We start from the raw sequence: 7,969 nt of genomic DNA, 5'->3' as shown, positions 1-7,969 counted from the left end.
ATATAAACTTCTTCAGTTAAAGCATTAGCTCTACGTCGGAGTGCGTACCCCCACCCGCGTAGCTAAAAGATAAGTTATATGTTTTCTAAATATATTATAAACTAAAAGTAAAAAATATTAAAAAATGATCACAATTACATGGGACCAATGACGATCAGGGGTCTTGCATGCCTAAAGTTTAATAGCATGGAATGGCACTACTGAGGTCCATGAGTCAAGAGCTAATGCTTTAACTGAAGAAGTTTATATTGAAAACTGTTTTGACCTTCTGTTTCTGTGTGGTTTGCTGTATTTGATTTCGGAAGGCTTTAAGAATATTATAGCCACAGCGAATTTGTTTGACTTACTTAGTATGGTCATAGATGAGTTTGCCATTATTTCCAATCACCAGCATAATTGGGTTGTTTTTCTGGAAAAGAGGAAAACTGTTTTAATGTAAACAATGATGTCTGTCAGAAGAGATAGAAACTGGTCAGTAGGTGTTTACAGCACTCAAACGAGCATCATTATCAAAGGAGTCGAAGAAGATCCCAATGCCGTCCCAGGAGTCGGCAGCACCATACACAAGTCCTGTGGTGCCTATCTGTTGTGTATACCACACCACCTTGAAATGAATCAAAAGACAGCATTATCCCAGCTAGTAAAAATAGGCAGGATCCTGTGACATCAGAGCATAAAAGAGCTAGGAGGGACCTTTGACAGTGCAGGACAACGAAAAAAGCGGAGACCTGTGACATTAGTGCATATTGAGCAGAGCACAGGTCTGTGATAGCACAGCATATGAAGCTAGGCTTTTATGACATCACAGTATATAGGGTGGGCAAAGACCCATGTCATTGTGATTTTAAAACCACTTTGCATGAGCATGTGGCATCATCGTACATGAAGCTAGGGATTATGACATCACAAGAAATGGAGCGATTCAATGACCCAGGGTATTATAGTTTTAAAAGCAATTTGCATGAGCATGTGGCAACATCGTACATGAAGCTAGGGATTATGACATCACAAGAAATGGAGCGATTCAATGACCCAGGGTATTATAGTTTTAAAAGCAATTTGCATGAGCATGTGGCATCATCGTACATGAAGCTAGGGATTATGACATCACAAGAAATGGAGCGATTCAATGACCCAGGGTATTATAATTTTAAAAGCAATTTGCATGAGCATGTGGCATCATCGTACATGAAGCTAGGGATTATGACATCACAAGAAATGGAGCGATTCAATGACCCAGGGTATTATAGTTTTAAAAGCAATTTGCATGAGCATGTGGCAACATCGTACATGAAGCTAGGGATTATGACATCACAAGAAATGGAGCGATTCAATGACCCAGGGTATTATAGTTTTAAAAGCAATTTGCATGAGCATGTGGCAACATCGTACATGAAGCTAGGGATTATGACATCACAAGAAATGGAGCGATTCAATGACCCAGGGTATTATAGTTTTAAAAGCAATTTGCATGAGCATGTGGCAACATCGTACATGAAGCTAGGGATTATGACATCACAAGAAATGGAGCGATTCAATGACCCAGGGTATTATAGTTTTAAAAGCAATTTGCATGAGCATGTGGCATCATCGTACATGAAGCTAGGGATTATGACATCACAAGAAATGGAGCGATTCAATGACCCAGGGTATTATAGTTTTAAAAGCAATTTGCATGAGCATGTGGCATCATCGTACATGAAGCTAGGGATTATGACATCACAAGAAATGGAGCGATTCAATGACCCAGGGTATTATAGTTTTAAAAGCAATTTGCATGAGCATGTGGCATCATCGTACATGAAGCTAGGGATTATGACATCACAAGAAATGGAGCGATTCAATGACCCAGGGTATTATAGTTTTAAAAGCAATTTGCATGAGCATGTGGCATCATCGTACATGAAGCTAGGGATTATGACATCACAAGAAATGGAGCGATTCAATGACCCAGGGTATTATAGTTTTAAAAGCAATTTGCATGAGCATGTGGCAACATCGTACATGAAGCTAGGGATTATGACATCACAAGAAATGGAGCGATTCAATGACCCAGGGTATTATAGTTTTAAAAGCAATTTGCATGAGCATGTGGCAACATCGTACATGAAGCTAGGGATTATGACATCACAAGAAATGGAGCGATTCAATGACCCAGGGTATTATAGTTTTAAAAGCAATTTGCATGAGCATGTGGCATCATCGTACATGAAGCTAGGGATTATGACATCACAAGAAATGGAGCGATTCAATGACCCAGGGTATTATAGTTTTAAAAGCAATTTGCATGAGCATGTGGCATCATCGTACATGAAGCTAGGGATTATGACATCACAAGAAATGGAGCGATTCAATGACCCAGGGTATTATAGTTTTAAAAGCAATTTGCATGAGCATGTGGCAACATCGTACATGAAGCTAGGGATTATGACATCACAAGAAATGGAGCGATTCAATGACCCAGGGTATTATAGTTTTAAAAGCAATTTGCATGAGCATGTGGCAACATCGTACATGAAGCTAGGGATTATGACATCACAAGAAATGGAGCGATTCAATGACCCAGGGTATTATAGTTTTAAAAGCAATTTGCATGAGCATGTGGCAACATCGTACATGAAGCTAGGGATTATGACATCACAAGAAATGGAGCGATTCAATGACCCAGGGTATTATAGTTTTAAAAGCAATTTGCATGAGCATGTGGCAACATCGTACATGAAGCTAGGGATTATGACATCACAAGAAATGGAGCGATTCAATGACCCAGGGTATTATAGTTTTAAAAGCAATTTGCATGAGCATGTGGCAACATCGTACATGAAGCTAGGGATTATGACATCACAAGAAATGGAGCGATTCAATGACCCAGGGTATTATAGTTTTAAAAGCAATTTGCATGAGCATGTGGCATCATCGTACATGAAGCTAGGGATTATGACATCACAAGAAATGGAGCGATTCAATGACCCAGGGTATTATAGTTTTAAAAGCAATTTGCATGAGCATGTGGCAACATCGTACATGAAGCTAGGGATTATGACATCACAAGAAATGGAGCGATTCAATGACCCAGGGTATTATAGTTTTAAAAGCAATTTGCATGAGCATGTGGCAACATCGTACATGAAGCTAGGGATTATGACATCACAAGAAATGGAGCGATTCAATGACCCAGGGTATTATAGTTTTAAAAGCAATTTGCATGAGCATGTGGCAACATCGTACATGAAGCTAGGGATTATGACATCACAAGAAATGGAGCGATTCAATGACCCAGGGTATTATAGTTTTAAAAGCAATTTGCATGAGCATGTGGCAACATCGTACATGAAGCTAGGGATTATGACATCACAAGAAATGGAGCGATTCAATGACCCAGGGTATTATAGTTTTAAAAGCAATTTGCATGAGCATGTGGCAACATCGTACATGAAGCTAGGGATTATGACATCACAAGAAATGGAGCGATTCAATGACCCAGGGTATTATAGTTTTAAAAGCAATTTGCATGAGCATGTGGCAACATCGTACATGAAGCTAGGGATTATGACATCACAAGAAATGGAGCGATTCAATGACCCAGGGTATTATAGTTTTAAAAGCAATTTGCATGAGCATGTGGCAACATCGTACATGAAGCTAGGGATTATGACATCACAAGAAATGGAGCGATTCAATGACCCAGGGTATTATAGTTTTAAAAGCAATTTGCATGAGCATGTGGCAACATCGTACATGAAGCTAGGGATTATGACATCACAAGAAATGGAGCGATTCAATGACCCAGGGTATTATAGTTTTAAAAGCAATTTGCATGAGCATGTGGCAACATCGTACATGAAGCTAGGGATTATGACATCACAAGAAATGGAGCGATTCAATGACCCAGGGTATTATAGTTTTAAAAGCAATTTGCATGAGCATGTGGCAACATCGTACATGAAGCTAGGGATTATGACATCACAAGAAATGGAGCGATTCAATGACCCAGGGTATTATAGTTTTAAAAGCAATTTGCATGAGCATGTGGCAACATCGTACATGAAGCTAGGGATTATGACATCACAAGAAATGGAGCGATTCAATGACCCAGGGTATTATAGTTTTAAAAGCAATTTGCATGAGCATGTGGCAACATCGTACATGAAGCTAGGGATTATGACATCACAAGAAATGGAGCGATTCAATGACCCAGGGTATTATAGTTTTAAAAGCAATTTGCATGAGCATGTGGCAACATCGTACATGAAGCTAGGGATTATGACATCACAAGAAATGGAGCGATTCAATGACCCAGGGTATTATAGTTTTAAAAGCAATTTGCATGAGCATGTGGCAACATCGTACATGAAGCTAGGGATTATGACATCACAAGAAATGGAGCGATTCAATGACCCAGGGTATTATAGTTTTAAAAGCAATTTGCATGAGCATGTGGCAACATCGTACATGAAGCTAGGGATTATGACATCACAAGAAATGGAGCGATTCAATGACCCAGGGTATTATAGTTTTAAAAGCAATTTGCATGAGCATGTGGCAACATCGTACATGAAGCTAGGGATTATGACATCACAAGAAATGGAGCGATTCAATGACCCAGGGTATTATAGTTTTAAAAGCAATTTGCATGAGCATGTGGCAACATCGTACATGAAGCTAGGGATTATGACATCACAAGAAATGGAGCGATTCAATGACCCAGGGTATTATAGTTTTAAAAGCAATTTGCATGAGCATGTGGCAACATCGTACATGAAGCTAGGGATTATGACATCACAAGAAATGGAGCGATTCAATGACCCAGGGTATTATAGTTTTAAAAGCAATTTGCATGAGCATGTGGCATCATCGTACATGAAGCTAGGGATTATGACATCACAAGAAATGGAGCGATTCAATGACCCAGGGTATTATAGTTTTAAAAGCAATTTGCATGAGCATGTGGCAACATCGTACATGAAGCTAGGGATTATGACATCACAAGAAATGGAGCGATTCAATGACCCAGGGTATTATAGTTTTAAAAGCAATTTGCATGAGCATGTGGCAACATCGTACATGAAGCTAGGGATTATGACATCACAAGAAATGGAGCGATTCAATGACCCAGGGTATTATAGTTTTAAAAGCAATTTGCATGAGCATGTGGCAACATCGTACATGAAGCTAGGGATTATGACATCACAAGAAATGGAGCGATTCAATGACCCAGGGTATTATAGTTTTAAAAGCAATTTGCATGAGCATGTGGCATCATCGTACATGAAGCTAGGGATTATGACATCACAAGAAATGGAGCGATTCAATGACCCAGGGTATTATAGTTTTAAAAGCAATTTGCATGAGCCTCTGGCATCATTGTACATGAAGCTAGGGGGATTATGATTTCACAGTACATGGAGCAGGACAAAGACCTGTGGCATTCTGGTTTTAAGAACACTTTGAAGAATCATCAGTATCATCGCTTAAGGCACCTATGACATAACAAATAGATACAGCTAAAGATAATGACATGGAAATACACAGAACATGAGAAAACAAACCTGTGCAAAATAGCAAAGCGGGAATCAGACACTGAAATACACCTATTCTACACTTGTGACTACGCTTCCATCTCACTCAGTGTGGATTTTTCAGACTTGGCCTGCAGCCTGATCAAATCAAGATTAGCAGTCAGAGTTAAGTCAGAGAAGTCGCCTAGTGGTTAGTGCAGTAGACTGTGGGCCAAGGGATCCAGGTTCAATCTCCACTTCAGCTCAAGTTTATTAGGATTTTATATACCGCCTATCAAGGTTATCTAAGCGGTTTTTACAATCAGGTACTCAAGCATTTTTCCCTCTCTGTCCCGGTGGGCTCACAATCTATCTAACGTACCTGGGGCTATGGAGGATTAAGTGACTTGCCCAGGGTCACAAGGAGCAGCGCGGGGTTTGAACCCACAACCCCAGGGTGCTGAAGCTGTAGATCCAACCACTGCGCCACACACTCCTCCCTTTGGGCAGATGGGATAGACCAGTTCGGTCTTTATCTGCAGCCATTTACTTGGTTATAATCCTCCTTAATACACTGAAAAATAATTCTCCCAGAGCTCACTGTTCTTTTTGGTGTTGAATATTTGTAATAACACATTGCTGGCCAGCATTGTAAAGATCTCACCAGTCCATCTGCTCCAAGTCTTCCCCGACCCTGTATCCGGAAGGCAATTTTCACCTCCCAGTGCTCAAAGGAAGCATTGTGCTTTGTCCACATGGAGCCACATATGCTTCTCAGAGATGGTACCAGATGGACTTCCTCTGGCCCCGGAAGAGCATCTGTGGAAGACAGAAAAAGCAGGGCAGGGAAATTGGGATCAAACTCATTGGAATGCCTGGAATGTCACTACCTTTCCTGAATGCTCAGCATCATGGCTGGAGTGGAGGATAAAATAAGAGATTATGATTGAAAATTACTCATGGCATTGCCAGTAACTATGATGTACATATTCAGGGAAACTGGCTGGATAGAAACATAGAATATGACGGCAGAAAAGGGCCAGTGGCCCAACAAGTCTGCCCACTCTAAGACTCTCCCCCCTAAATACTTCCACAAAGTGAACCCACATACTTATCCCATTTTTTCTTAAAATCGAGCATGTCGCTTGCCTTAATTACCTGAAGTGGAAGATCGTTCCAACGATCCATCACCCTTTCAGTGAAGAGATACTTCCTAGTGTTGCTATGAAATCTCCCACCCCTGAGTTTCAACGGATGCCCTCTTGTTGCCGTAGGTCCTGTAAGGAAAAAGATATCTCCTTCTACCTCAATACGGCGGAATACACACTGCTGTTTCTAGTACTTTCTATTACTCTTCAGCTTGGGCTGAAAATGCTGAATGTTCAATGCAATCCACTGTCCATTGCCAACGAAGGCTCGCCCACATTTTGTTTTTGCTGCATCAGGGCATTGGACAAATATCGAACAAATTTAATTGGCAGCTAGTTCTCCCTGTTCACAAACGGCTTTGAAAAATTGTTGATAAATTGGTTGATAAATTGTTAAAATCAAATGACTGACATTTTTGATAAGGAAAGTTAAAAATAAGAGAAATTTGAATCAGCAGATAGGAGGTTGGAAGTTGTTTTTTTTTTTTTAACCAATGAGGATTTTCCCTTTCAAGTTTGCAGGCTAAGTTTAACAGCTGTCAGCAAATGGGGATCTGAGGTTTTTTCCTCCTATTTGTCCTGACCAGATGAAGTTTCCTGGCTCTGGTAAAAGAAAGTGATCATGTGTTTTTGCTTCCATTAAGACTACATTAAATTGACACATTAAAAAGTGAATAAAGAGAGAGAGTATTTTAGTAATCTTTATCTTTAGGGTCTTTATCTGCTGTCATCTACTATGTTACTATGTTATCTAATCTAATCTAAGGCTTGGCTTTAAATACCGAGTCATCATTCTAAAAAAGCTCGACTCAGTTTACAATAATTAACTTAACAAATAAAACCATAAAAAATAAGACTAAATTTTGGGAAATTAATTTTCTAAGTGTTTAGCGAATAAAGTAGTTTTTAAAGATTTGCGAAAAAATTGAAATGAGCCGGAGCTCCTTCAAAGAAGTGGAAGATCATTCCAAAGTTGAGAAAACTTAAAAGATCAGCGATGGACTAAAAATCTTGACTCCTTTAATTCCTTTTTTGGAAGGAAGAGATAATTTAAATTGTTGTAAAAGAAAGTCTGTAAGCATTCCAAGATAAAGGAAGGAGAGGAGTAAAGATACCATGTAGGATTTTAGAAACAACACAAGCACTTATCCCTGGGATTGATATCATTGGAATGCTACCACTACGAGGGGTGCTGAAAAATTCATAGCCCAACCAAGAAGAGAATGACGAGCATATGGGTCAATCAATGATCTGAAACAATGTCCAAAAAACATAGAATTTCATTTCTGCAAATTGGCACTTAACAAGATAACACTCTTTTCA

This window comes from Geotrypetes seraphini, chromosome 14, assembly GCF_902459505.1.
Source record: "Geotrypetes seraphini chromosome 14, aGeoSer1.1, whole genome shotgun sequence".
Classification (NCBI taxonomy): Eukaryota; Metazoa; Chordata; class Amphibia; order Gymnophiona; family Dermophiidae; genus Geotrypetes; species Geotrypetes seraphini.
Note: the sequence above shows the minus strand (reverse complement) of the source record.